Source organism: Pseudopipra pipra, chromosome Z, assembly GCF_036250125.1.
Source record: "Pseudopipra pipra isolate bDixPip1 chromosome Z, bDixPip1.hap1, whole genome shotgun sequence".
NCBI lineage: Eukaryota > Metazoa > Chordata > Aves > Passeriformes > Pipridae > Pseudopipra > Pseudopipra pipra.
Genome location: NC_087581.1, coordinates 65,251,290 through 65,273,719, shown reverse-complemented (window position 1 = coordinate 65,273,719; position 22,430 = coordinate 65,251,290). Strand labels below are relative to the sequence as shown.

Below are 22,430 nucleotides of genomic sequence, written 5' to 3'. Positions count from 1 at the left end.
AGCCAGACAGAGAGGGACCTGGGGGTTCTAATCAACAGGAAGCAGAAATGAGCCAGCAGTGTGCCCAGGTGACCAAGAAGGCCGATGGATCCTGGCCTGGATCAGGAACAGTGTGGCCAACAGGACCAGGGAAGTGATTCTTCCCCTGTACTCAGTGCTGGTGAGGCCACACCTGGAGTGCTGTATCCGGTTCTGGGCCTTTCAGTTTAGGAAGGACACTGAGGTGCTGGAGACTGTCCAAAGAAGGGCAAAACAAGGCTAGTGAAGGGATTGGAGGCCCTATGAGGAGCAGCTGAGGGAGCTGATGCTGTTTAGCCTGGAGACAAGGAGGCTCAGGGGAGACCTCCTCACTCTCTACAACTCCCTGACAGGAGGTTGTAGAGATGGGCATTGGTCTCTTCTCCCAGGCAACCAGCAGTAGGACAAGAGGGCATGGTCTTAAGCTCTGCCAGAGGAGATCTAGGTTAGACATTAGGAAGAAATTCTTTACAGAGAGAGTAATCAGGCATTGGAATGGGCTGCCCAGGGAGGTGGTGGAGTCACCATCCCTGGTGGTGTTCAAGATGAGACTGGATGTGGCACTCAGTGCCATGGTTGAATTGACATGGTAGTGTTGGGTCATGGGTTGGACTCGATGATCTCAGAGGTCTTTTCCAACCTGGTTGATTCTGTGATTCTGTGATTGTGCGAAACAAGGCAGATGATATTTCATTTCCCATTCATATAATTCATATTATTCCAACTGCACTACAGGTCTTACAAGAGTTCTTGTAAGACTGTTGATACTTTCTTAAGGTAAAAATAGAACATATTTTCTAAGTGTTGTTGTAAGGGGCAAAAAAGCAACTTTTGGAATAAATCAGAAGAGCGTGCCAAGATGGGGCACTCCGTACTATTGAAGCTACAACTGTGATATGAGAATGAAGTTCAAGTTTGAATGATAGTTACAGCTGTGCTGTATCTGTGTACCAAGGCTCTGCCTGTGTCCTTGCTCCATGCAGTTAGTCCTCAGTTCCTTCCCTCTGTGTAGTTTGCACACCAGGCTGGTTCAAGATGATGGGCCAATATGAGGCAAAGTGGTTATTCACAGCAGAGGAACTGATCAACTGGTAAAGGAGCTTGTGGGGAGCAGTCCTGGATCACTCCCCACACCATGGAGCCCCACTGTGCTCAGGGTCCCTGTTAGGCACTTTTTGTATGCTGAGGTGCATTAATTAGCCTTCTCAGTGGGAATATTTGGGATGGTCTATAGCAGGGATATCCCCAGGCTGATCCTACTGTGGAAGAAGGTTGTGAACAAGTCATGTGGAGATTTTAAGTACTCACTAGAAACTGTCTGTGCTTATGCAGACAGGGTCCCATAAGACAGTCTTCTACATGAAAGTGGAGATAATAAATTTCAAAGGTCATGTGTATGCCAGAGGAGTTGCATAGGGCCATAGGGTGAGCTGGGTCATAAAAATTGACCAGAGTGACAGTTTGGCACATAGTGTTTAATTCTTCTGAAGATACTGCCACTTGGATGCTTGTGATGGAGTTTCCTGTCAGCATCTGGGCAGCAAATGGTCCATGTATTTGAGAGCTTCAGTTTACCATGTAAATATTACCCTATAAAAATGACCTTACTAAATTAATTTTTTTTTTTTTTACAATGGTTCTGTCTATGTGTATCTGTCCAGCACAGGAGAGATACAATAAGGCCCAGTCTGACCCTGCATTTTCCTCAGGAAAGTCAGTATAAAACAGTAAGAACCTTATGATTTTTTTTCTATTTTTCCCTCTTGTGATAATTTGATTTGGTTGCAAAATGGTGAACACAATAGAGGAAGAGTGGTCCACATGTTAAGGTGTTAGCACAGAAGCTGTTGTCAGTTTTTGACTGCTTTATCAAATTTATCTTTTTGACCTTGAGCATATTCTTCTGTTTCTTGGATAATGGGGGCTGGATAAGTACCATCAATAGAGAAGTACCTCTACAGGGGGAAGATAAATAATTTTGAGGACACTTTAATTTCTCAGACAAAAGCAAAATGAAATCTAGTGGCTGGAAAAGTTCAAAGTATGAAAGAATGATGGAATTATTGGGAAGTTTTTGTACTGTCTCAAATGATACATGTGATTAACCAACAAAAAAGTTTATACCTATTATTTTTTTCTTTCCTTTTTTTTTTTTTTTTTTTTTTACTTTTTCTTCCCCCAAGGAATATATTCTACACTCATAAGAACTCATACTACCATTTATTTAAGTATTTTAGTGAAAGGCTTCTTTAATACTGGATTTTTCTAAAGCCGATGTTGTAGCCAGTGGAAACTTTCAACCACTTTAAGAATAGTTTTGTTAAAAAATCCATCTAAAGTGACACAATGAAGTCAATTTTGCTGAAAGTAGCAAAAGACCATTTAAATCCTTTTTTCTACTTACATATTCCTGCTCAACAGTTCCAGTTAGGCCTAAGTATTAAATAAACACAAGTGCCTTCCCACTGGCACTCTGCAGAGCATAACTTTAGATCTGTTCTTATGCAAATTCTGCCTTTTATAAGTTAGGAAGGGGGACATCTGAGAATGGATCTTGATAACACACAGGAGTGTGTATTTGTGCTCAAAAAAGATACAGCATAAGCTGTTAATCTTATTCAATTTAAATAAAACCCTATACATTTCTGGTTTATTCTAGCATAAACAAAGTAATTTAAAACAGGTGGCTTAGAATGTGAGGTGTACGGACAAAATAAGATTATTACTATATAAATGTAGCTTTTGGGTGTTTGACAAATTAAAGGGCCTGGCTTATGTAATCATAGGCAAAATAACTATACATGTAAGTATTTACTCTTATTAATAAATGCATCACATCTAGTTAACTCTAATTTTCATGCAGCAAAATGTAGCAATGATACAGATGAAGGTGGGATAGGGACAATGCATACTGTGTTGAGGCTCAGAAATTAATTTGATAAACAAAGTAAAAGAGGAGAAAGAGTAAGATTTGCATGTTGAATGTTTTCAGTTTAAGGCATAGAATTTTTCAAGAAATTAATGCAGACATTGGTTAGCGAGTAGCATGCATGAAGTTCTTCTGACATCCAGAAGACGTTGGCCTAGGGTTACTAGCTTGAACAGAAAAAATGCCCATAAGGAGTCACCTTCTCGACATATACATGCAAATCACTGAAAGATATCTATATATATGCATATGGAAAGAGAAGGCTACCTAAGGCCACTGTATTGTCAGGTACATGGGAGGGAGACAACAGCATAGTTAAAAGGAGAGATGGCTGGCAAGACGAAACTGACCACACAAATAGTCACTGTAAATTTGCATCTTAGTAACTTAGTTCAAATTTCTAGTCATGAAAGACTGAGAGCACTTCATAGTGGGCTACCTTTCCTTATCTTGAAATTTACTCAAGAGGAGAGAACTCTTTGTAAATAAAAAATATTTTTCTGCATTGTCTTCCTCATATGTTTTGATGGTCTGCAGCTTCCTCTTCCATGGCCTCATGGATTTGTTTTACTGTACTACAGTGCTGGTGTGTGGTGGGTCAAGTTCTCAGAGGTTGGGCTGAAATTTTGTGGACATAGAGAAGAAAGGAGATGCAGAGGAAAGGTGTGACAGATTGTGAGCTGGCATATTCTGCAGTGAACTGTCTTTACTGAGAAGGCTTCAATCCAAGTACAATAATGAATTTGGGGGCTGGGTTTGCATTTATGTAAAATCAACTGTCATCATTCCAGAAGGTTAAAGGAGCCTTGGAGGGAGTACAAATGTAATTTATGCCCAACTAAAAACCTTAGAGTATGCAGGAGCTTTTAAAAATGGTATCTACATAACTGGAAAACCTGGCCCTTGGTATATAACTGCTAATTTAATCTGTGAAGTTGTACTTTAGTTGGTGAAAAAAGCAAAACAATCTACACCTTCTGTCTGTAAGTGTTCGTGAGTATCTGAACAGGAGGATTTAATTGAAATTGACTATTCTGCACAAAAATAACCCTTTCTGGTGCCATAAGCAAAAAATCTGCAAAACCAAAAAAACACTAACAGAAGAGATCCTGGGGTTTGGGGCTTCCAAATGGCCTTATTTAGACCCTCTTCTTTATTGTTCTGGAGTTTTCTGTACTATGACTGCTACATACTTTGAGGGTATAATCATCATCTTTCAGCTGGATAGATTTATCATTTCCTCGCGATGGGAAAAACATATCTATAAAAAATATATCAAACCTTCTTCTGAAAAGTAGACTTTTCAAAGCAGTTTCTGTGTTAGATCATTTATTTGTAGAGTAATGGAACAATATCATAACAAGAGCTTTATGACTGTCCCTTTCTTTTTGCCCAGCCCCTTCAATAATGGGTTCTCTTTGGGCCATCTTGGGCAGCAAAAAAGAGGAGAGCTAAATATTTTGAATGTTTTCCATCCTTGCTGAAATCTGCAATCTCTAAATAAGCCAAGCTTCTGCCTTCAATCTGAGAGCTCTCAGTGCATGGCTTTGAAAGTTTTTAATGTGGTGGGTCTGGGAAACAGCATAACAGAGTCTTGAAGCCTTTCAGACATGCATTTTGCTGTGAGTCTGATTCAGTCAATTTTGCATCAGCTTCATGTGTCGTAGTAATATTCAAAACAATACTGTACATGTTTTCATACAATTTCAAACTTTGATAATCCTCCTTTTTATTTAACTCCTTATGCAGATTAATGGCAGTTTTCTTTGGGAAAAAAGGCACTAAAGGATTAAATACCTTTCCCAAGTGTTCCTGCTTTTGTTTAATTTTGTATCAAAAGTTCTGTGAGAGAAGAAGTACTAGAAAAAGCTTTTGGCAGTAAGAAAGCACTTTGTGATTTTTTTTGTGTTGTTTTCCTCTCTTCTCTTATAACTGCAAAGTACATAAATCACATTTCCTCTACAGGCAGTTCAACTGGCTATTTTCTTTTATTCAATTGCATATTTCTGAAATGCTGAGTTACACAAAGCTATGCCAGAGTACTAGAAAACATTCTGTGGACCAAGGTAACATTGTGCTTTATTTGTCACTGAAGAAATTAAGTATTAACATGATTTTCTCTCATAGAATCATACCACTGAATCATAGAATGGCCTGGATTGAATGTGACTTTAAAGATCATTTAGCACCAATCCCACTGGTGTAGATGGGGACACCTTTCACTACACCGGATTGTGCAAAGCCTCATCTTATCTTGCTTAGAACATTTTCAGGAATGGGGCATCCACAACTTCTCTGAGCAACCTTTTCCAGTGCCTCACCACCTCACAGATGTGATATTTCTTCCTGATATTTAACTTAAATCTACTCTCTTTCAGTTTAAAGCCATTTGCCCTCGTCCTATCATCACATGCCCTTATAAAAAGTCTCTGTCTTTCTTGTAGGCTCCCTTCATGTACTGGAAGTCTACAATTAGGTCACCCTGAATACTTCTCATTTCCAAGCTGAACAATACCAATTCCCTCAGCCTTTCCTCATAAGAAAGGTGTTCCATCCCTCTAATGATCTTCATGGCTCTTCCCTGGAATCTCTTCAACAGGTCGATGTCCTCCTTGTGTGGAGGACCCAAGAGCTAGACCCCAGAGCGTTTCAGGTAGGGTCTCACCAGAGCAGAGAAGAAGGGCAAAACCACCTCTCTTGCCCTGTGGGCCACACTGCTTCTGATGCAGCCCAGGATACAATTGGCTTTCTGGGCTGCAAGTGCATATTGTTGGCTTATGTCCAGTCTCTCACCCACCAGCACCCCCAAGTCCTGATACGGGGGATTTCCCCCACCCAGGTGCAGCACTGTGCACTTGGTCTTGTGAATCCTCATGAGGTTCCCATAGGCCCACTTCTGGAGCTTGTCTGGGTCCCTCTGGATGCCATCCCATCATTCAGGTGTGTCAACTCAACTGCACCACTCAGTGTGGTGTCATCTGCAAATTTTCTGGGAGCACGCTCTATCCCTTTGTCTGTGTCATTAATGAAGGGACAATATATGTCCCTGAGGGACAGCACTTGTCAGTGATGTCTGTTGGGACTCTCAGCTGTTGGCCACTCCCCTCAATGTGACTGTCCAGCCAATTCCTTATCCACCTAACAGTCCACCAATCAAATTCTTCATTCTCCAGTTTAGAGACAAGAATGTTGTAAAGGACTGTCAAAAACCTTACAGAAAGTCAGATAAAAGACATCTGGATCCCTTCCCTTGTCCACTGATGCAGTCACTCCATCACAGAAGGCCACTAGGCTGGTCAGGCAGGACTTGCCCTTGGTGAAGCCCTACTGGCTGTCCCAAATCACCTCTCTGTCCTCCCTCTGCCTTAGCACAGCTTCTAGGAGGATGTGTTCCATGATCTTCCCAGGCGCCAGGGTGAAGCTGACAGGTCAGTAGTTCTCAGGGTCCTCCTTTTTACCTTTTTAAAAGATGAGTACAGTGTTTCCCCTTTTCCAGTCACCCAGAACTTCACCTGACTGCCACAAATTTTCAAATATCATGCATTTGTACAATTGCTATCATAATCAATATAAGTTTAAATTGTTTCAATTTGTAACAAAATTCAGTAAAAATTAGAATGTATTTAACACATGTATGTTGAAAAGCACATTATTACGCCTTTAATATCAAAGCAGCACATTTCTCTGTTAGAATTTAGAGAGATGCAGGTATTTATATATCCCATTCTTAACAAAAATATGTTTTTGAAAAATAATTTTCAATACATTTTTTCACTGAGAGTTATGCAACTTGAAACATTATATTTTCTTAAAATTCCGCAACAAATAAAACATTATTTCAATGGCTCGTCCCAAAGAAACCCAAGAATAGCAAAAAAAAAATTAATTAGAAATCCTCTAAAATGATTTTGTCAAATATTTCAACTAGTTTGCACAGAGTTTACTGCAGAGTTTAGTAGTATTATCATGGCACTGTAGGCAGGTGGAAATTCTGATCTTGGACTCATCAGGGTCAGAAGTGCTTTTCAGATTATCAATCTTTACCACAGATGACTTTCTATTCATGTGCCAGGTAATCATCCCTTGTCCTCTCTGAGTGCACACATGTTTGTAAACACATCCATTCATCACCTTATGTTTATGTGAAATTAATAAAAGTTTGGGGTAGTTCCTTTACGGTAATCCTGCATGAAATATTACTTGCAATAGAGTCTGACACAGAATAAAATAAGTCTGTATTTGGGACTATTAATTCTAGCATAAAGAGTGAATTGATTCTAGTTTCCTTAAGAATAGTTGTAGTCAATCTTTCAGTTTTAAACTGAAACTAAGAGAAACATGTCTCTCTGTCTCCTCAAAATCTCACCATAGATGCAATATACACAGGAAATAGAAGGAAAAATAATTTGGAATGAATAAAAAAATGCAGTTCTTTTCCCAAGAATTTCAAGAATCATAAAGAGATTGAGTGTAGCATGGGTCCTTGTATAACAAGGAATGAAGACGCTCCTCGTCGGTGGTATGGTCAAAGAGCCCTTTTATTCAAATTTCCCACTCTTAAATCCCTGTGTACCATGTGACTTCTTCAGCCAATAGAGTTGTATGTGACTGCGCATGTCACCTCGGGCCCCTCGGCCTGGCACATCCCCTGTGCATCCTGACATGCTCCCCACACATCCCCTCTCTCAAATATTTAAAGAAGTCACAAAAAACAGTGTAAAAAACAGTGCAAACAACCAGAACATTGTAAACTACCAAGCTTCGCAGCGACCCAGCGCATTGCTTCGCTTAGCTTCTTAACTCTAACATAAACCTTTTAAAACCTTATATTCCTATAGGGTAGTGCAACTTGGATAACTATTTTATTAACTTGGGGCCTTTAGCCCAACTGTGTGTAAACTATAACTTTTATTATTCTGAGGGTTTTTTAATAACTGGGGATTTCAAACTTTATTCAAAAAACAGGGTAAGCATATCAAAACTCAATTCTTTCAAAGTGACCTTGTGGTGTAGGTAATGTGGTTTTGTGAGATATTCTGTGTTTTTATGTTTTCCAGTCACACAATTCTCTTATTCATTCACTCAGCTCACACACGACGGCCGTCATCATTCACGCACAAACATACACACACCAGTATTTGCAGATTGCTTGTCACCACATTGGTCATTAACATAAACTGAAACATAACATAACTGTTTTTAAACTCCTGAGTTACCTGGTTCCTGCAGCTGTGATTGTGTATCCAAATAGGGCTTTACACACCTGGAGGGAATCCACTTCAGTTCTTTTCCTGTTGCCACACAAGCGTAACCTCTCCCCCAAGTCATAAGATCTAAAGGTCCTGTCCACTGTCCCGAAATCAAATCTTTTACCATGACTAGCGGCCTGGGAGAGGCAAACGCCTGAGATTTGTGCTGCTTCTCATATCTGCTTCTTTCAGCACTGTCACAATTTAAAAAATTGATAACATATGTGGCTTTCCACAAACGTTCTTGCGGACTACATAGCTTCTCCCCCCCTCTTTGTTTTATTAGCATCTCTTTCAGTGTGCGGTGTGCTCTTTCTACAATTGCTTGTCCCGTAGGTGAGTGAGGAATTCCTGTAATATGTGAAATTCCCCATTCTGATAGGAAGTTCCTTACCTTTTCAGAGACGTATGCTGGTCCATTATCACTTTTAATTTGTTTTGGAGTGCCAAGGGTAGCAAAACAGCTTAGCCAGTGTCTTATTACATCCTTGGCTTTCTCACCTGTGTGTGCTGTAGCAGTGATGTACTGTGAATGTGTGTCTACAGTTACATGTACATATTTCAAGGGGCCAAATTCTGGGATATGTGTAATATCTGATTGCCATATTTCATTGGATACTAACCCTCTGGGGTTAACACCTTCCTGAGATGGCATAGGGGTGATTTTTTGACAGTCTGGACAAGACAATATGATATCTCGGGCTTGATTGATAGTAATTTTGAATTGTCTCTTTAGAGAGCGTGCATTCTGGTGAAAAAATGAATGGGACAATTTTGCTTGCTCAAGGGTCCTAGGTACTGTGTTGAACATTGCTGCTTTGTCAGCTTCCCGGTTTCCTTCAGCTATTGGCCCTGGCATGTCAGTGTGAGACCTGATGTGCATTATATAGAAATCAAACTTTCTGTGATTGACAAGGAACCAAATAGAACGCATTTCAAACAACAAATGAGGGTTAGAAACATCCCGAAGAAATGAACATTCTAGACGTGAAACTAACCCTGCAGCATAACAAGAATCAGTGACAATATTAACAGGTTGTTCAGAAAACTTTTCCAAGGCAATACGAATAGCAGCCAGTTCCAGAACCTGTACAGAGCATTGGTTCATGATCTGTACTTTTTGTTCCCATTGTCCTGTATCAGGATTCACCCAAGTCACTGCAGCCTTTTGTGATCGTCCAGATGCATCTGTAAAAACTGTGAGGCCTTTTATTGGCTCACTCCTGCATCTAGTCGTGGTTCTTAAAGGTAAATTACCGATTTCTGCCCAAAGTTTGTGCTTAGGGAGATTAACTGAAATGTTACCATCAAAACCTGCTAAGGCAGCTTGGAACTCGGTGTCCTCAGCCAGCATCCAAGCAAAATTGTCCTTCGTGGCTGGAATGTAGATGACCGCTGGATCCCTTCCATCTAGTTCCTGTAGTCGAGCTCTGCCTTTAATAACAAGCTTAGCAAACATTTCATTAATTGTCCATACAGTTTTATGTGGGGTGTGGGGCAGAAATAGCCATTCTAGAACCAGCAGTGGGTCCTTTTCAGTCTGGTCCCACTGAAACAAGACTGCAAATGGCTGGTACCTGCTGGGAACTAAGGCCAGGCAGATTTGCAGTTCAGGATTTCTCCTTCTGCTCTGCCTAGATTCTATTGCCTTGGCACAAATGTCCAACGCCTGTTTTGCCTCTGCTGTCAGAGACCTTTTAGACGTTAGATCAGAGTCCCCCTTTAGTAACACAAGGAGAGGGTGTAGCTCCTCTGTGGTTAAGCCTAGAATAGGCCTTAACCAATTAATAGCTCCCAGGAGTTTTTGCAACTCATTTAGGGTTAAAGTGTCTTTTACCTCGAGTTGCAGTGGCTGTGGGGAAATCTGTTGCTGCGTGATTCTCCATCCAAGATAGGTCCAGGGCTGCGATCGCTGGATTTTCTCTGCTGCAACCTGCAAGCCTGCTTCTTGGACAGCATCAGTCAAGGCAGTAACAACAATTTGCAGTTCATTTTCTGTGGCCATGCTTATTAGAATATCATCCATGAACTGATATATTATTGCAGAGGGGAAACGCTTTCTGATGGGTTGAATAGCTTTTGCAACTACTGTTTGGCATATGGTTGGACTGTTCTTCATCCCTTGAGGGAGAACAACCCAGTGATACCTTTGCATAGGCTGTGAGTTGTTTAATGCTGGAATGGAAAATGCAAACCTTGGGGCATCCTCGGGGTGCAGGAATATGGTAAAAAAGCAATCTTTTAGATCAATTATTGTTAGAGGCCAGTTTGCTGGGAGCATCGCAGGTGAGGGTAATCCTGGTTGCAATGTTCCCATAGGTTCAATGACTGCATTTACTGCTCTGAGATCCTGAAGCATCCTCCATTTGCCAGATTTTTTAGGAATGCAAAATACAGGAGTGTTCCAGGGACTATTTGTTGGCACAATGTGTCCTGCTTCTAATTGTTCCTCTACAAGCATTTTTAAATGATCAAGCCTTTCTTTTTTCATGGGCCACTGGTCTACCCAGACAGGCTGGTCACTTTTCCAGACCAGCTTAATCGGTGCTTGGGACGGCTGACCAATGGCCCCTATTGAAAAACCTGGCTGCTTGCAGGAGGTATTTGCATGACTGTGCCAAACTGTGAAAGTATATCACGTCCCCACAGAGAGCAAGGGATTGGAGCTATGAATGGAGCTACCTTTGCTAATTGTCCCTCCGGCCCCAAGACAGTGAGTATTTGAGCACTCTGTCTGGTTCTTTGTGTACCTCCTACCCCTTGAATGATTGCAGCTGGGCAAACAGTGGGCCAGTCAAGTGGCCACTCCGAGTCCCTTATGATGGAAATATCGGCTCCCGAATCCACAAGGCCTGTAAATCGGTGCCCATTAACCTGGCACGTCATGAGCGGCTGTGTGGCTGTGATGGCTGTTGCCCAGTAAACTTGTGGTTGTCCCGTGCTGCCAAAGGCCCCTGAACCCCGCTCCCTCCCCCCCTCCCCTGCAGGCGACGCACTGTAGAAGGGGATTAACTGAGCAAGCTTCTGTCCTTTCGGGATGAAGCAGGGGGGTGAAGGGGTCCAAGCCATTATTAGAATCTCACTATGAGAATCTGAATCTATTACACCTGGCAGCACAAACAAACCCATTCTGGTGGTGGAGGACCTTCCAATCAGCAGTGCATGTACCCCTGGATTAAGGGGACCCCAACACCCAGTCGGGATTAGCACCACCTCAGTGGAAGTTAAGACGACTGTGTCCCTGTTGGATAAGTCCAGCCCAGCGCTGGCTGCGGTGGAGGAGCGCAGATTGCTGGCTGGGGTGTAGGGGCACAGAGCGCTGGCTGAGCTGGGGGGGCGCAAATCGCCAGCCTGTTCCCTTGTGTCGCATGTGATTGCTGTACCGGGGCGTGCGACAGCGCCCCTCGCCTCCAGTTTTTTGGCATCCTCCTTGCTTTGGGTTGCTTTCGAGGTACCAATGCTAGAGGTCTCTGAGGGCAGTCCCTTTGGAAATGGTCGGGGGCTCCACAAATGAAGCAACCTTCTCTGGGTCTGGCCCCCTGCTGTGTCCTTAACTGAGTACTCAGTGCTACTGCTAGCAAATCTGATTGATGTGTTAAAGAACCTACTTCTTGGCAGGCACGAACTAGTTCTGAGATACTGCAAGTTTCCCTCTTAGGAAGGGTTTGCAGAACTCTCTTACAGTCCACATTAGCATTTTCAAAAGCCAGTCTTCTGCTAAGGATTTCTCTGGCTTCCTCATTTTCAATCTGCCTATCCAGAGCAGATTGCAGCCGATCTAAGAATTTGGTATAAGATTCTGTTGGGCCCTGTACTATTTTTGTAAATGACAAGTTTGCGTCTCTGTCTGATGAGGGTAATTTCCTTATTGCCCGCAGGGCATGCTTTGCAATGACTTCGTATACCTCTCTATTGTAGCCGGTTTGTGCGTCTATGGAACGATAGTTACCATCCCCTGTGAGTTGGTGTGCTGATACCCCTGCTTGTGGGTCATTAGCATAGGCGGAACAGATTTCTCTAAAATCGTTCAGCCATACATTGTACTGTGTGTTAGAAAGGCTTATTTGTAACAGGGTTCTCCAGTCATGAGGCATGAAGATATATGTGGAACTTAGTGATTCTAAAAATGCAAGCGTGTTAGGGGATGAAACACCCGTTTCTCTTATTAACTGTCTCAGTTCTTTGGTTAGTTCATGTGGTAATGGTTGGAATCTGCGGCTTTGACGTGGGCCGATAATTACTGGACATGCTTGTATAACTTGTAAGTCTCCAGTACGCAATGCCTCTTCCCTACATAAAGCCCACCTATCAATTGTGCCCTCTCGGTATGTCGCTTCATCCCTTGCCGGCGGAGCTATCCCGAAATCCCCCTCCTCCTCCCCCCATTCTCCCCATTCCCCCCCCCCTGCAGCTCCGGCGAAAGCGGCTGCCTGTGGGTGGGTGGTGGTGGTGGTTGGGGAAGACGGCGCAGGGGCGGGGAAGGATGGGTCAGCGTCCGTATCGCGTGGCGGGCGAGATGGTGGTGCCCGCCCCTGGGCGCGTACTCGGCGTTCATGCGTGGGATGGGTTGGCAAGTAAGCTGGGCTAGCCCCCCCACCCCCGTCACGGGACCCCCTGCTGCTGTCCCACGGACTGGAACTTCGCATTTGAGGTCCCGCTCCCTCCCGCCGGTCCGTGTCTCTTGAGTTTCCTGTTCCCTTCCCCAGAGTTGAATTGTGAACGGCTCCACCCCCTCCCCCCGCCGCGGTTTGTGTGTTTGAATTGCGGCGCGTAAAAGTGGGGCTGCTGGTTGCAGCGTGAGTGGGGGTGTATGAGTTCGTCGTTCTTTTATGGGATCTGCTTAATGCAGTCATTATAGCTTGCCAGGCTGGATAAGCATTGTTTGCCTGGGAATCTCCTCCCTGAGCCCTGAGTTTGATAAGGTTGCCTATTTTGTCCCATATGTGAATGTTGAGGGCTTCAACTAGAGGCAGTTCTGGTACGGCTGCTTTAATGAGCCGCACCAACTCTGAGAGTTCAGCCCTTGTAACCTGAACATAGTAAGGATTCAGCAGAGCAACCAGTGCTTCTGTGTCTCGTGATAGTTCGGTAGGGAAAAAGTTTCCCATGTTACCTTTGAGCCTCGGCGCTGCTGGGGTGCGCTGCTGAAGAGGGTCTGTCGGTTTGTTGATTTGTGTTGGCTCACTGTCGGCTGGGCTGTGGCGTCCCGTCGGCGGCGGCTGATGTCCCGGTGCAGGCGGCAGACGGCAAGCGGCGGCGGCAGGCACGGGCAGCTGTAGCGACGGACGCGGGGGCTGGCTGTAGAGGCAGTGACCTGGGGTTGCGGCGATCGGCGTGCGCGGGCTGCAAGCGGCGAACGAAGCGGTGGCGCTGGCGGCGGCCTCTCAGTCACGTGGCGACGGCTCGGCGTGGTCCCGGCTCCGTCTCCGGTGAGCGCGGCGTTCGCAGCGGTGGCAGCGGCGGCTCCGGGGGCTCCCGCGGTTCGCTGGGCGGCGCGGGGGTCGGAGTGCGCTGTATCGGAAGGCGCGGCTCGGCGCCTCCGTAAAACCCGCGCGGTCTGAACACGGCGCAAGGGCTTTTGCTGGCAGTGCTTTTTAAGCACGCCGCAGGGTCAGTCAGCAGCAACGAGCAGGCGGGGAGCCGCGGCCAGTTTCTGCTGGACAGAAAACTGGAACGGGGCTCCGCGGGGGTCAGCGGTGGCTGGGGTTGCTAGGACGCGGCAGCGGCAAGCCGCTTTTTGCACGTGGTCCACACAGTCGGTAGCGAAGGGTCGCTTTATCAAAAATGACCGACACTTAGGGAACAAACAGGCCTTTCCCTGACGATCTTAAGGTGCTCCGCAGCTCGGGGCTCCGAGCTGCAGCCACGTCTCGCCCAGGGATCAGTCTTAGACGTGCGGAATGCGTTCCAGACAGACTCACCGTCTTTGATGTTGCTTTGACCTTCTTCGCTCTCTCGGTGGCTGTTTTGACCTCTCGGTTTCTTCTTCAACTTCTTTCTTCTCTTCTTCTGTGCACTATCTTACTATTTTTGAGCTCACTAAACTAAACTGTCCGTCTCTTAGATGCCACTAAGACCACGGATTATTGACGTCAAGGTTTTTTGCGGTAAAGACTCCCGTCTCCGAAAAATCGAGACGATCCCGGAGTCACCGGCTAATCTCCTGATCCAGGATATTTATCTCACTTAATATAAGCTAAAAATGTCCCTGTCGGGTCGCCATTTGTAGCATGGGTCCTTGTATAACAAGGAATGAAGACGCTCCTCGTCGGTGGTATGGTCAAAGAGCCCTTTTATTCAAATTTCCCACTCTTAAATCCCTGTGTACCATGTGACTTCTTCAGCCAATAGAGTTGTATGTGACTGCGCATGTCACCTCGGGCCCCTCGGCCTGGCACATCCCCTGTGCATCCTGACATGCTCCCCACAATTGAGTTCATCTTATTAAAATGCATTGCCACAGACTTGGCAGGCTGCCTCTTATTTTTGTGTCTCATTCAGTCTTCAAAGCATGCTTTGTGGTTTTTGCTATTTTGTGATGAGCTGTTATATGCAGGTCCGTGGTGATAAACCCTATAAGTATTGCCTGATGGATTACAGTTTGCAAACAATTTCCCCTGTTAAAGTCCATTTGGCTTGACTAAAGATAAGACATCAGTGTCTCAGGGTATATTTCTCCAAGATATGTTGCTATTTAATTAAATCTTTTTCAACTTCTTTCACATGTGAAATATGAGCTTCCTGGTATTAAAAAGGAGAGATAGCAGAGAGAGAAAGCATCTTCCTGTAATTACAGGGCATAAACCCTGTCAGAGAAAAGACAGAGGCTTCTCATTACATCACTTTTCCTTTCCTGCATAACTATCTTTTTGCAGTCTTTTTCTGTCTTACTGATAGCTATCAAATATCATGGACACATTTTTTCTGCCTGCATAGCGTTCAAGTAAAATGTGGGTCCCATAAGACAGGTTTAAATGATTCAGGAGGCATGTCATGTTGAGCAAGAGATCACAGGTGAGATAAGGCAGTCAATGCATGTACAATAAAGCCAAAGTATTAGTCTTGCTGGACAGATGAAGGTCAACTACACAACATCTGATGCCAAACCTACTATGTGCTTGCAGCTGGGAACCAAGTGTGTGCTTAAGTGACTTTGAGCCCAGGTGTGGGCTGCACTAGTATTAAAGACACCCTTACGTGGCAGTGAATATAAACGAGACCCTCTTGGGATGCTGGAAAATGGAGAGTCCTTTATTAATGGCTGAACAAGTTCTTATATTTGAAAAAGGCGCGGTAACAAAACGTGGGGGGGCCAGTGCAGTCCTGTCCAATCACTTTGAACTTCCTTCTGGGACACTTCTAGTTGGTCATCTTTTCGTGGGCTTCCATCAGAACTTCAACTCCCAGCGTACACCACGACCATTACGCAAACAAGCACCCCGTATTAACTCGCTTGTAACCCCACACCCTTACATGGTAATTTGAACATCCTTTTATTTGAACTTCATCCTGCTCAGCCTTCAAAACTTTTCTTTCAATAGGAATGTGGGGGATTTTTGAAACTCAATGGTCTTTGTTCCAGTCTGACTCATGTGGGAATGTGCACACTCTACTCTGCACTGGTGCAGCCTCACCTTGAATATTATGTGCAGTTTTGGGCACCTCAATATAAGAAAGATATGAAGCTGTTAGAGTGTCCGAAGGAGGGCAAGGAAGATGGTGAAGGGCCTCAAGGGGAAGCCGTGTGAGGAGTGGCTGAGGTCACTTGGTCTGTTCAGCCTGGAGAAGAAGAGACTGAGGGGAGACCTCATTGCAGACACAACTTCCTTGTGAGGGGAAGAGGAGGGACAGGCATTGATCTCTTCTGTGTGGTGAGCAGTGACAGTACCCAGGGGAATGGCCTGAAGCTGAGTCAGGGGAGATTTAGTCTGTATCTTAGAAAGAGGTTCTTCCCCCAGAGGGTGTTTGAGCACTGTAACAGGTTCCCCCAAGAAAGTCGTCCAAGGACCAAACCTGAGGGAGTTCACAAAGTGTTTGGACAACACTCTCAGGTACATGGTGTGACTGGACTAAATGATACTTGTGGGTCCCTTCCAAGTTAGCATATTCTGTGGTTCTGTGGCTCTGTGGTTCCATGTTCAATACTCTTGAAGTAGTTGCTGCCAAGATATGTACATGTGGGTGAAAAGACTGGAAGAAGAGAGTATTAACGAGGAAAGAAGGGTATTCCATCTGAATAAGAAATTGAATATAACATCCTTTGCCTTGTGCTGTTTTGTAACTTTTTTGATGAACGGAAAAGAGTACCTCTGAGACGTATTTTTTCTTCGAGGAGGATTAAAACCTGCGGACACTTTTTTCCTGCTTTCTAAAGTCTGTTTTTAATGGGAAATTTATATTCTTGAAATACAGATTTAAATTGTAAATAGCAAATTGTGATTTTGCAAACCTTTTGTTCATTCCATCTTCTGTAATGTCACATAAGCTTACACTGATCTTCAGCAGGACTCTGTAGGAAGATTTGCTGAAATGTTGTATAGGCTTACATGACTATGTAGGTATTGCCTATGCTTCAAGAAAGGTACATCTGGCTAGATGTGTATGTGCATTACTTCAGGGTATGAATCCATTTGAGTACCTCTTACCATGCTTATTTTTCTTACTGACCTGTACTTTAGCTTTTCATAAATTGTTTTATCTTCCCTGAAGATGACTGGAAAATAGATTTACCAGAGATCCAGAACCTGAGAGTTACAAGCCTCAGTGTCATAAACCAGAAGTTTTCCCGGGCCGCGTGGGATGTGATAGTTACTGAGGGTCTGACCTAAAAAAGTGCTGAATGAGGTACATGCTTTAGGGCTAGGAAGCTGTGCTCTATGATGAAAATCTCTGCCAGGCATCCTCACATGGATGGGCTGCATGACTTTCCTGGCGATTCCTAGGCCATCCTACAACTCTGTGGATGCCCCTTCCCAGCATGTATGTTGGCATCTTGCTGCACGCTGTCATCATGAAGCAGGCTAGCCTCCTGAGAGCATACACATTCTTTGCAGGTTGGAAACATCTGTAAAACACAGTGAACCTGTATTGTTATTTTTCTTCACTAGTGTTGTTGCTCTGTGATCCCGTTGAAATAAGGATACCCACTGTGCTTAAAGCAGGCTGTTCTTGTGCTGTAAACAGGAAACACAAGTAAATGGGGAGAAAAATATCTGTGCAGATGGAAAGTTTTGATTTGGAGAGATTCATACACCTGTCCAAGGCACATGAATAAATGTCCTGATACTACTTACAGCTTGATGTCTTTTACTTTTGGCGGACACGCACTGAATCCTACAGAAGCAGTTGATTTCAGTACCCAACCAGCTAAAGCTGGATTTCTTTCTTACCAATATATAAGCAACTTCACAGTGCTACAAATATAGTATAAAAAATGTACTTACATGTCTATATATGCAGCTATACATACGGATAGATACATATAGTGATTACAGTGAATATTTAAAGAACCAAAATATTCCTGGTCACAGAATGGAAAATTTATCATAGTCTAAGCCTTGGAACATGCCAGACTTGATATTTTCAGAAGCATTTCTAAGTGCTGAGAAACTTTCTTAACTCAGTGGATTTTTTCCTGCCAGTCAGCTGCTAAGACACTGGATTGTTGTCTCTTTCTGACCTGTTCTTTTAGTTCTTTTCCTCTTGTCCTGTCATACTTTGACATTCATAAAAAGGAAACTCTCTGTCTAAACCAGTGATTATACATAAAAAAAGAATCATGGCCTGTCAAGAAAATGACATTCTCTTTTCCTTATCCCACTTTATATATGAAGAGGGTTTTTTCAGGCCTATTTCACATATTAGTTTTTTTTATTATATTGAAAGATATTTTGCACTTAGTGGTTTCCAATTGAAGATTGTATAGTGGTTTGGAAGCATACAGAAATTCATAATACCTGTTATGTAACATCTGAGACAAATGGGCTAGAAATAATTTAAGCCAAGAGGAGGGGCAAATTTCCAAGTATTTTGTTCAGTAGCAGAAGGGACTTGATAGAAGGGTATTCAGAAATACATGAGCTGTTTTTGACAGAAGAATTCAAGCAGATGCTTCGAAGCATCCAGATCTGAGTAATGAATGTGTTATCCCGACACCTTCCCTTCCTGTCTCCTCCTGTGCATCCCTCATGTGCACCTTAATCTCTCAAAACAGGAAACTGATAATTCCTGACCTTTCCAAGCTCCCCTGTATTTCCTGGACTGTTGATATGAGGCAAGAGGGTCAAACACCCATCCCACGGTTCGAATGATAATGTCAGTCAATGTGAAATGGTTCTATCAGAGCCAGGTGTTTCACCATCCTTTGTGAGTTAAAAAAAAAAAAAGTGATTTTTCCTTCCTCTCTTTCCATCTAACAGCTAAAGCTTTGACTGTGCATCAACAATAGGTTTGTGAGCCTGTTAGCACTGTTTAGTTACCAAGTAAACACAAGGGCCATGCTCACACTGAGCTACCACGTGTGCATGGCTCAACGCTGTACACAGATGTAACTTCCTACAGAAAACTGAAGCCTGAAAGAGAAAAAGAATGGGTAAACACCACAAGTGGCTGGTTGATGAATTTTCAGATTTATTCATGGATCTTAAGAGTCTGAAGCAGAGGCCAGGACAGTCTCCCAGTTGCACAGTTGAAAATAATAGTGAACCAGCTTGGTCTGATGTATAGCCCTTGATGGTGACTCTATATGTAGCTAGGGCCCTTGAGATCTCATCCAGGTTTTTGCCCTATTGATTTTAATGCCAGTGATGACCCTAAAAGAAGGACAAAATGTACAGACACAACCATATTTTAAAAATTCTTCCTCTATAAACACCTACACAAATACATAAATAATTTTCTTAAGCGTGTCTTCTGTGCCTTTGTCCTGCTCACTCAGGGGTCTGGTTAATAATACTGTGTAAATACAAGACTGTGATTCTTTGATATTGAAAGGGTGTTATGGCTTTCTTTCACTGGATTTTTTTTTTCAGTGTCTTAATTACAGTAAATTAGAATAATTAGAGTGAAACAATTTGAACCCTACAACTCCTTATGGTTTTATGCCACTTTTCAGAATGATAATGAATATTAATGTAAATCATTGATATATTCTTACTACCTTTTACTCCTTATAGACAACTTTCCATGTCACAATTTTGCTCTACATAGAATTCTGTGCATTCATTACTAAGAACAATAAATGTAATATTCCAGCTGAGCAAAGAAAATCAAGCCTTTGGTGAACCATATTACAGTTAAAAATTAGCAACAGGCAATTTCCTAATGATGAGTATCTATGATAATATAAAATGAATTTTGCTTCTGTAAAACCTCTCACACATAAATGTATAGTTTTTTAGTCACAGATCAATAAACCAAAATAAACTAAAGCAAAATGGAGTGTGCTCAAAGTATAATGACCATACAAAGGAGCTACACATTGCAAGAGTTATCGTAGGAGCTGATCTTTTTTGTCCTTTTTCTGTTTAGGATTTGATTTTATTTCTTTCAATTAAAAGCATATGCACTGTCTGCAATAGTTCTTTTCTAGTTTCATTACCAGATCACTATTGTTGCTGAATGTCCTCTAGAATGTGTAATGTGACTAACAATCTGTCACCTGAGATCAGCTTTCTATCTTGCTCTTTCCTGAAGGAGAGTAATTGTGTTCATAATACTGTTATATTGATAAGATTTCCTCCCTCACCCTCTCTATTAGCACACACATTTTTCTGCATGTTTGTGTTAAAAGAGTTGTGTGTAATTTTGCTACTGCAACAAAATGTGGGAGGTTATGTGGTAGCTCTGTGGCTATTTGTAGACGATGTTGGCATGGTCTTTTACCCCTCATTTAAAGGGAGTTTTTCCCCAGTGAATGTCCCAATCATACTTCAGTCATACTTTTGCCCAAGAGGTAAATAAGTAAAATAAAAATATGAAAGGGGAGTTGTAATAACACCTTATAAAGGATAAAGGGAAAAGAAAGAAGCCCAAGAAGCTGGTTTATTTCCCCAGTGCACTTCAGTAACAGTCCCTTAAAAGCGCAGAGATGTGCCTGTGCCAGGGGAACTTTAATAGCATTTCTCAGATGTCATAAAAAATTGCAGGAACACAGTGCCAAATTCTTATATGTAGGCCATTAAACTATGGCTGAGTCCAAACAAGTATCTCAGAAACCTCTAAGCCACATAATTTGCTTACAGCCTCATAAGAAGAAATTGCAAAAAAAAAGGATATAATATGCCAAAAATTTTCCTTTTCATGCCTTATCATTAACAGAACAGCAAGAAGATACCCAAAGTAAAAATCTGATGGCCTGTTTAAATCTAGATTTAAATCTAGCTTTGGAACTCATTCCATAAGCTTTGCTGCCAGATAAATCACAAGTGGATTCTAAAACTAGACAATCACATAATAGTGAAAACCTGTCTGATAAAATAAGGAAAGGAGGGGAAATATAAACTGAACTTCTTTGTAGAATAAGCCTGTCACTAAGTGACTGGGCTTAGCAACAAATGCCATTTGAACCACTATTATTTTATATTGGGTATAGTACCATTCTTTCAGACACCTATTATTTGGACTGCTGTGGAAAAAAACATGTGAATGAATGGATAATCACTATATCTCCATAGAGCTGATATGTTTTGTTATTTTCTGTGCAAGCAAAAAAAAAGTCCTAAATTTAACCTGGAATGTGAGGGAAGACTGTTTTAGTCTTCTGTTGTAGATGAATTTGGACTTCTTTCTTTGTATTCATGATAACGTTTGTTAACTCGACACAAAATTTTATTGGAAAGCTCATGGACTTTATGTAAGATCTAGTCACAAAGTAGGAAGAGGTCAATGGATTTGCAAGGTTAAAAATAGTTTTTCCTTTGCATGTTGGATAGATGAGAGAGGTCTTTCTTTTTTGTATGTGAAATATTACTGGAAATGCACTCAGCTGAAAGAGCAAACACATTTCAGTTGGAAAGTGGGGAATGAAAGGTTAAATACAGAGTTGGTTTCTGAGTCAATGTCCAGAAGACTGTGGGGTCTAACATGGCATTTTTAGAGCCATGAGAAACTTTGCAAGCCCTTTGGAGTACAGTAATAGGGATTTGTAGGTTGGGTTTATGTTTTTGAACAGCTGCCTGGTATGCTTTGACTTCAGATGGTAAATGCTATCATGGCAGGAGATCCAGGAAAGAATGGCAAAGGTTGGCCTACTCTAAATTTAATCTGTGACTACTTGAGCCAGGATTTTGAGACATTTGTGTTAACTATTCTCAGGGCTCTTGTCAGTCAGGAGCTGAAAAGGGTATGCAGAACTAGTGCCCTCCAATGAGAAATCTCAGTATGGCAGTTCAAATCAATTTTGGGGCCATATAAAGAGCATATGGATACTTTATGTACTATAGCAGATGGTAATTATGATTGGCATCACTCTTGCCCTTTAAACAACATCGAAACAATGACTGCTCTCCTTACTCCCTGCTCATTTGCAGAACATCTGTTCCAACAAAATATGCTGTTGCTTCAGCTACAATGGCTAGTTTTAACATAATAGGCTACCTTCTATTAGTCAAGTGGTGTTACAACACTTAAAGAAAAGAGTTTCTAGACATAAAACCACAATCCATGTAACAGTTACTCATATTTTAAATAAGCCTAATCTCACTATCTATTTTTGGTGTCAGTCTTCAGACCTCACTACCCGAAGACACTTCTGAGCACGGGAAGGCCGAAAATGTGCAATATGTGAATTCAAAGAAAGCACCAAATTCTAGGACTCCTACAATAAGGTAGGTTTGGGTTTAGTTTATGCTGATGTTCAAGAATAAAATGAGCTTGAAAAGCTCAAAAAGAATAGGAGGGACATGGGTATGGGCAATGTAGTGTTCCACGACTGCATATATCTCTGGTTAACCACAAGTCTTGAGGAGATGATCTGTGCACCCTTTTTCTCACTTGTGTGAGCTTTAGTTATATACCATTGTGATATTAGACTGAGTGTAGATAGTCATTACTGTATAAACAGAAGTGCCAGCAGAGATTTTCTAGAAGCAGTAGGTTTGGGGCATGAATGCTGGTGTTATACATTCTTGAATGTGCTTTTAATCCTGCCTGGATGTTTAGGCTGGGCACTACTGTTGGGCTGTGTTTTGTAAGGGTTGCCTGGGTCTCATCAGGATGAGAGACAACTGATGCAG

At 42.5% G+C, this 22,430-nt stretch overlaps 1 long non-coding RNA gene across 1 annotated transcript in view; it reads left to right on the top strand.

The window, feature by feature from the left end:
• Window positions 1–21,921: 21,921 nt before the first annotated feature.
• LOC135407236 (uncharacterized) overlaps window positions 21,922–22,430 on the top strand; it is a 62,767-nt gene continuing 62,258 nt past the window's right edge. Inside the window, exon 1 of the long non-coding RNA XR_010426776.1 lies at window positions 21,922–22,022. This is a non-coding gene — a long non-coding RNA (uncharacterized LOC135407236). The remainder of the gene's footprint in view (window positions 22,023–22,430) is intronic.